Source organism: Scomber japonicus, chromosome 19, assembly GCF_027409825.1.
Source record: "Scomber japonicus isolate fScoJap1 chromosome 19, fScoJap1.pri, whole genome shotgun sequence".
Lineage (NCBI taxonomy): Eukaryota > Metazoa > Chordata > Actinopteri > Scombriformes > Scombridae > Scomber > Scomber japonicus.
Window position 1 is genome coordinate 27,120,131 of NC_070596.1, and position 7,936 is coordinate 27,128,066.

Sequence of the window (7,936 nt, forward strand, 5' to 3'; positions counted from 1 at the left end):
CCCCTCCCTCCTCCAGTTCAGCATTTTATTTTATTTTATAAATATAATCTCATTCACTGTCGCAGATTTAAGTATTCCTTCTTTTTTTAGTGGTGTATAAACCATCCATATAAAGTCTTACCATTGCTGTTAAAGATGAGATGAGAGTGAAGACAGTCCCAGACTCTTGTCCAGCTCTAAATCCTGTAGAGTTAAATGTGTTGACTGATCTTAGTGACAAACTACTTGAGTTTTAATGACACTGCTCAATTGTGGCTGTGACTTAGAACTGCTGTCAGTAGTTTTTTTAAAAGCTAGTTTCACTTCCTTGTTGTCAGCCACAGGCATCACAATCTGGTTTAATAATCACAGGCAGCAAAACTAGAAACATTGTAGAGTTAGTGAAGAACAGTAGCACTAATCACTGTGTATCACATAACATCTGTGGTGATTTACAACATATTTATTTTAACTTATATCTTTAAACACATTGTCTCAAGGCATGCTGGGAACTCAGCCCAACTATTACCAACTGTAGAGTCTTTCAATCAAGACTACATTTGGCCTCTGAGGGGTGAACAGGGAGAACTTGTTCAGACGCGTGTTCTAGGCAACAATAAATACCCATGTCCAATACAGTGTGTATCTTTGAGTGCAGTGAGCCATTTATTTTTCATTCAATAATTTGCTCACCTTATCACAGGTTAGCATTGTGTCAATCTCCCACCAAACAAAACATATTTCCTCCGCATGAGCCACAGGACACACATCAGCACAGGAATCTGACAACAAAAGTGTTAGTTTAGTGTCTATCACAATTTCCCTGATACAGACTTCCCACAGACAGCTTTGCAACTGGAGCTTTGTAAATAACTGTGCATATAACTTCACTCACTGTGCAAGTCTGAGCCTGTAAGATCCTCACATGGCTGCAGGTTACAGCTGTGTGCTCATTTACTTTCATGTTCTTTGGTCTCCTTCAAGTGTCATTAAGAACACATTTATCTGTGATATTTAAAATGTATGAGCTAGTGTGATCGGACTTGATATTTGGTTAATTCATTCATCATACATACAAGTGATATGTACACAACGTTGAGTGGCATCTCCACCAAGATACACCTGTAAGTAAAGGATGTGAATACTTGATCATTGCATGACTCTCTGGTCTCAGTGCTGCTTCTGTCATAAGAAACAAGTTAAATTAACAGCAGTGACTCTAAAGTTGATTCCTAAACTGAAATGAGAAAATAAATATATTTCTGAGTTCTTCTAATGTCAGTCATCTTTTACTTTTTGTTATTTTCAGTGCTTTCAGTATTTTAATCACATTTTAGTTTTTATTCTTCACGTATTAAAAAATTGATACAAGTAAAATACATGAATATACTTCTTGTCCAGATTTTCCTATATTCTTTTTTCTTTTCTTTTCTCTTTTTTAAAGCACTCTGTAACTGTTCTGAGTATCAATAAAGTTTCTTATAATTATTTTTTGGTGTTCTGATATCTAAAGATGCACAGAAGAGTCACAACAACTTCTCTCATATAAATAGATTTATTTACAATATGCACAGATATGAGGAAGACAAAACATGTTAGATGGAGACTGTTTAGACATCTTGACACAGAATGTGAGATGATTATAAAACTTGTGCATAAATAATTGATGCTCCTGTTTAACATGAAAAGTTGTTTGGTCATACAGATGGAAGCAGAAGTGGTACTGAATATTAAGAGAATAAGGAATACATCACCACTTCTCCTTTCAGTTTGTACAAAAGTTAAAATCAAGACAAGAAGTTTCCTACTTGTGACTGATCCATTTCAAGACAGCTCAGCATTTTAATAATTGAGTGGGGAAGTTCTTAAATAACTGTGCACATAACTTCACTCATGATGCAACACGTCTTCTTCTATAATAGCAAACAGTAAACTACTAGAAAGATTGTAGAGTTAGTGAAGAACAGTAGCACTAATCACTGTGTATCACATAACATCTGTGGTGATTTACTACATATTTATTTTAACTTGTGTCTTTAAACACATTGTCTCAAGGCATGCTGGGAACTCAGCACAACTATTACCAACTGTAGAGTCTTTCAATCAAGACTACATTTGGCCTCTGAGGGGTGAACAGGGAGAACTTGTTCAGACGCGTGTTCTGGAAAACAATAAATAGCCATGTCCAGTACGGTGTGTATCTTTGAGTGCGGTGACCCATTTATTTGTAATAATTTGCTCACCTTATCACAGGTTAGCATTGTGTCAATCTCCCACCAAACAAAACATATTTCCTCCACATGAGCCACAGCACACACATCAGCACAGGAATCTGACAACAAGTAGCAAATATTGTTGTTACAACAAAAGTGTTAGTGAGGTGTCTATCACTGTTTCCCTGATACAGACTTCCCACAGACAGCTTTGCAACTGGAGCCTGTAAGATCCTCACATGGCTGCAGGTTACAGCTGTCTGCTCATTAACTTTCATTTTCTTTGGTCTCCTTCAAGTGTCATTAAGAACACATTTACCTGTGATATTTAAAATGTATGTGCCAGTGTGATCTGACTTGATATTTGGTTAATTCATTCATCATACATACAAATGATATGTACACAACTTTGAGTGGCATCTCCACCAAGATACACCTGTAAGTAAAGGATGTGAATACGTGATCCACCTCTGATTACAGCTGAGTTTTATGCCTCATTGCATGACTCTCTGGTGTCAGTGCTGCTTCTGTCATAAGAAACAAGTTAAATTAACAGCAGCGATTCTAAAGTTTATTCCTAAACTAAAATGAGAAAATAAATACATTTCTTCTAATGTCAGTAATCTTTTGCTTTTTGTTATTTTCAATGCTTTCAGTATTTAATGACTTTTTTTTATTCTTCACATATTAGAAAACTGATACAAATAAAATTCATTTCTATATTCTTGTCATCGATGTAGCTTTTAAAGCACTCTGTAACTTAAGGACACATCGTAACATCACAATACTCAATTTGGGGAAGTGCAACAGTCACTTAGTTATACACAGGCATTTCTGCTTTTATAGAGACAGCAGGACAATACAGAAACTGTGTGAACTTTGCACACAACTTCACTCACGGGGCAACATGTCTTCTTCTATAATAGCAAACAGTAAACTACTAGAAACATTGTAGAGTTAGTGAAGAACAGTAGCACTAATCACTGTGTATCACATAACATCTGTGGTGATTTACAACATATTCATTTTAACTTGTGTCTTTAAACACATTGTCTCAAGGCATGCTGGGAACTCAGGTTGATGTGCAGTTTGGAGTCCATGGTGAGTTGATATTTTTCTGAAATCAAAATTTTGGTATTTGTCTAAGTTTGAACTAAATGCAATCATGCAACAATTAAGCAGGTATTGGTAGTCTTGTCAGGTGATAAGAGGTGTGTTTGAGGCAAGGCTCTGCTCCCAAGCCTTAGTTAACTAAATAACTTCATGTTTTCTGACACTGTTTGAAACCTTTAGACTGATTCAAGTAGTTTCATACCAATCCAAGCTATAGAGGAGCTCCAATTGCTCTTGAAATCATCTTTACAATGGTGTGTTGTGACAGTGTTTTCATGCTGCTCCACTGCCCCCTAGTGGCTAAACAACAGAAAATACACCAACAAATGTAACTGACGCAGCTTTATTTCATTCCTTTTTGCTTCTTTCATTATGAATTCCTCCCATCAAAATGTTCCTCCTTTTTTTCCTCTTCCTCTCTTTCTCTCTGTGTCTTTATTTCAGTCTCTTCAGCTCACTGTCAGAGGGACACAGACAAAGTCCTGGAGGAGCGTCTCATTCACCACAGGACGCCCTCTCAGATGGCGACCGCTCACTCACGAGACTCAGCGCTTAGGCAACAACACCACTTCACACTACCACCAGACAAGCTGATGTGTTGTGACATCCCTGCAGAACACACACACACACACACACACACACACACACACACACACTTCAGGTATTCCAGAGCGAATAAGCAGCATCTGGACAATTTCTCTGAAGGATTTCTTACCAGGGGTTATTAATGACATTACTGAACTTACGGTACTTTTCCACAACACATTTCCAGCACTACTCGACCCGACACGGTTCCAGGAACGACCATTACAAGGAAGTACCTATTCAACGTGAGCGGGGTCGCCATAGCAACGGCTCCGCGAAACTGCCGTGACTTCGTTTAATACGCGACACAAACACATAAACAATGGAGGACATGGAGGCAGTGGTGTACTTGCTGCTGTATGTGGCTTTCTGTCACACACAAAGCAAGAACATTGAGACGTATGGCTGTAAAGCTGTTGCCGGTATTTAAAAATGGCGGGTTTGATTTTCTTGTGTGGGACGGCTCATGACTCTTCCAATGACAACTCTTCTGACCAATCAGAGGCCGGCAGTCCAATAGTCTTGTGTGTGTGTGTGTGTGTGTGTGTGTGTGTGTGTGTGTGTGTGTGTGTGTGTGTGTGTGTGTGTGTGTGTGTGTGTGTGTGTCCAGCAGAGGGAGCTCTTCATTCATTTAGAGATCCTCACATGGCTGCAGATTACAGCTGTGTGCTCATTTCACTTTCTTTAGACTCCTTCAAGTGTCATTAAGAACACATTTATCTGTGATATTTAAAATGTATGTGCCAGTGTGATCTGACTTGAGATTTGGTTAATTCATTCATCATACATACAAGTGATATGTACACAACTTTGAGTGGCATCTCCACCAAGATACACCTGTAAGTGAAGGATGTGAATACTTGATCCACCTCTGATTACAGCTGAGTTTTATGCCTCATTGCATGACTCTCTGGTCTCAGTGCTGCTTCTGTCATAAGAAACAAGTTAAATTAACAGCAGTGACTCTAAAGCTTTTGACTGAGTCATTCTAATGTCAGTCATCTTTCGCTTTCTGTTCTGTTTACAGTATTTTAATGACTTGTTTGACATGAATATACCTTTTGTCCAGATCTTCCTATGTTCTTGTCATCGATGCAGCACTCTGTAACTGTTCTGACTATCAATAAAGTTTCTTCTAATTAGTTTTTGGTGTTCTGAAATCCAAAGATGCACAGAAGAGTCACAACAACTTCTCTCATATAAATAGATTTATTTACAATATGCACAGATATGAGGAAGACAAAACCTGTTAGATGGAGACTGTTTAGACATCTTGACACAGAATGTGAGTTGATTATAAAACTTAAATGTAATAATTGATGCTCCTGTTTGACATTAAACATAGTTTGTTCAGGATGATGGAAGCAGAAGTAACACTGACCCGAATGATTATGGCTACAATCACTCATTTCACTATTTCAATATATAACAATAAAAACCCTCTAATGACCCTCTTAGATAAAGGGGATCTTCCAGACAGACCTTGTTAGTCCTGATGGGTCTGATCAGATGTTGATCTCCTCTCTCACAATCATCCTGCTGGGATCTCTCAGCTGAAAAGGTCAGAGGTCAGGTTGGATGTGCAAGAGAAGGAGCAGCTTCATGGACGCAGAAAGTAAAGAAAGATGCAAGAGATTTAGTAAAACAAAGTATGAAGGCAAAGCAGAGTCCAAGCCAGATGAGTCCAGCTGCTGTCAGTCCAACGTAGAGGCCGATCCTTCCCCGACTCTCTGGTTGTGGACTCACAGCAGGTTTCTGAAGTCTGGGCTGATCAACAGCTGCTGTAAAGGACAGAACAATAATAATTGTCAACTCTCCTACTTGTAACACTTCACACTGTTCATGTCCAAAATTAACATCTGGACTGTTTGGGTTTGAACTTGGTGATGTTTGTGTCAACAGACGGAATATTTTTAACAACACAGTGGCTGCTGAGTTCAACCACACTCTATAAAGTTTAGCAGTCCAGTCTGTACATCACTGATAACATGCATTAAAAAGGTTTACTGAGTTTTACTGAATCATCTTACCAGTGACCTTGAGGTGGCATTTGTCCAAGCTCAAACCATCATTTGTTTTCACGTCACACCAGTACTGACCCGAGTCTTGAGTTCTGAGTCTGGACACATGAAGTCTGATTCGTCCTTCTCTGAGGGCGTCTTTGTCACACTGAACTCGTCTTGCAAACTCTTCATCCTGAGATTCTGCAACCTCAATACCCTGACGTACACGATACAGGACTGCATCCTTCTGATCAGTGAACATGTGACAGAAGATGTTCAGTGAGGAGGAGGAACTGTCAGGTTTGGTTGTAAACATCCATTCCAATGTGATGTTGTGGTTCTCCTCTGCCTGATAGGAGCTCTGTGTCACTTTCACTACAAATGTTCCTGTTGAGGAGACAGAGAGGGAAAGTCTTTAAAAATACACCAGTAAAAAGATCATGTTTGATACCAATAATAAATACAATCTAAACAATAATTCAATATAGAGCATCATCTCAGCTGTAATGAAGAGTTTCTACTCGCTTCAATAGTTCTGTTGATGTTTTCATTGATATATTTTACAACTAAAGTCATCAAATCTTTTGACTTTTCTCTCTTTGGATGATGAAGTGAGGATGTAAACTAACCAGAGACACAGGAGGTCAGGCTGATGAGCAGAAGGATCCTGCAGATCATCTTCTCCCTGTGAGAGGAGACAGAGGAGAGGAGTCATGAACACATGAGGTCAAAGTTCAGTCATCACAGGTGTGAGAAGGAAAATCTACAACATCAAACCTCGATTCTCATGTCAGAAACAATGTGGACTACAACCACAGACACATTAGTCATTTCTACTGGAAATTATAGAAATATACAGTTTTTCTCTGAATACATCTAAAACTTTTCAGTTTCTCAAGTGAAGTTTTGTATTTTGTGAATAGATGGTGCCAAAGACTTTTCAATAGTAAAGGTTTGTCATCAGGTACACATTAAAGTGAAACTAACAAATATTTACAAATATGTACATTACACCAAATATGACATGAGATGTCACACTTTCTGCACAAGGAATATAATCTAGTAAAGATAATTTGGTTCTCATTCTTTATGCCAACAATGATGAAATATCCTTAATGTGACTCAACAGAGGAGGATATCCTCAAGTTAATGTGTTTCAGAGAGAGAGTGATACACGAGTCATAAGATCAACTTCTGAATGGAGAGCTAAAATCAGATCAAACATCTGAGATCTTTTCTGAGTCTTGTTCCTATCCAGAATATAATCAAAACATAATATACTAATACATAAAACTGCTTAATGGGGACAGTAAATAAATATCAAATAAAATCATCATACAAAGCAGTTTTCTTCTTCCATTGCTAATAACAGATTTAAAAGTGAATCTGACAGAAACACACAAGAAAAGTTCATCATACAAGGAGAAAATAATTAAAACACAATGAAAGGAACAAAACCAAAAGAAACTGCTTTAATTATCACAAAACTTTATGTTGTGTTGGTAATAGTTGTGCTGAGTTCCCAGCATGCCTTGAGACAATGTGTTTAAAGACATAAGTTAAAATAAATATGTTGTAAATCACCACAGATGTTATGTGATACACAGTGATTAGTGCTACTGTTCTTCACTAACTCTACAATGTTTCTAGTAGTTTACTTTTGGCTATTATAGAAGAAGACATGTTGCACTGTGAGTGAAGTTATGTCATCAGTCATTTAGGAACCACCAGTTCCTCCTTACCGGTTGCAGTAATGCTTCACGGCATACTACTGTCACATGATTCCAGCAATGAAACTAGCTGGCTTTTTAAATTTGGCAGGAATAGTGTATCATGCCATAAAGGGTAGGGGCTTTAGGAAACAATACAGTATTTCAACACCTACTTGTGTGTGTTTAGTATACACTGCAGATTTGAAGTAATACACAGTGATTAGTGCTACTGTTCTTCACTAACTCTACAATGTTTCTAGTAGTTTACAGTTTGCCTTTATAGAAAAAGACATGTTGCACCATGAGTGTAGTTATGTGTACAGTTATTGCC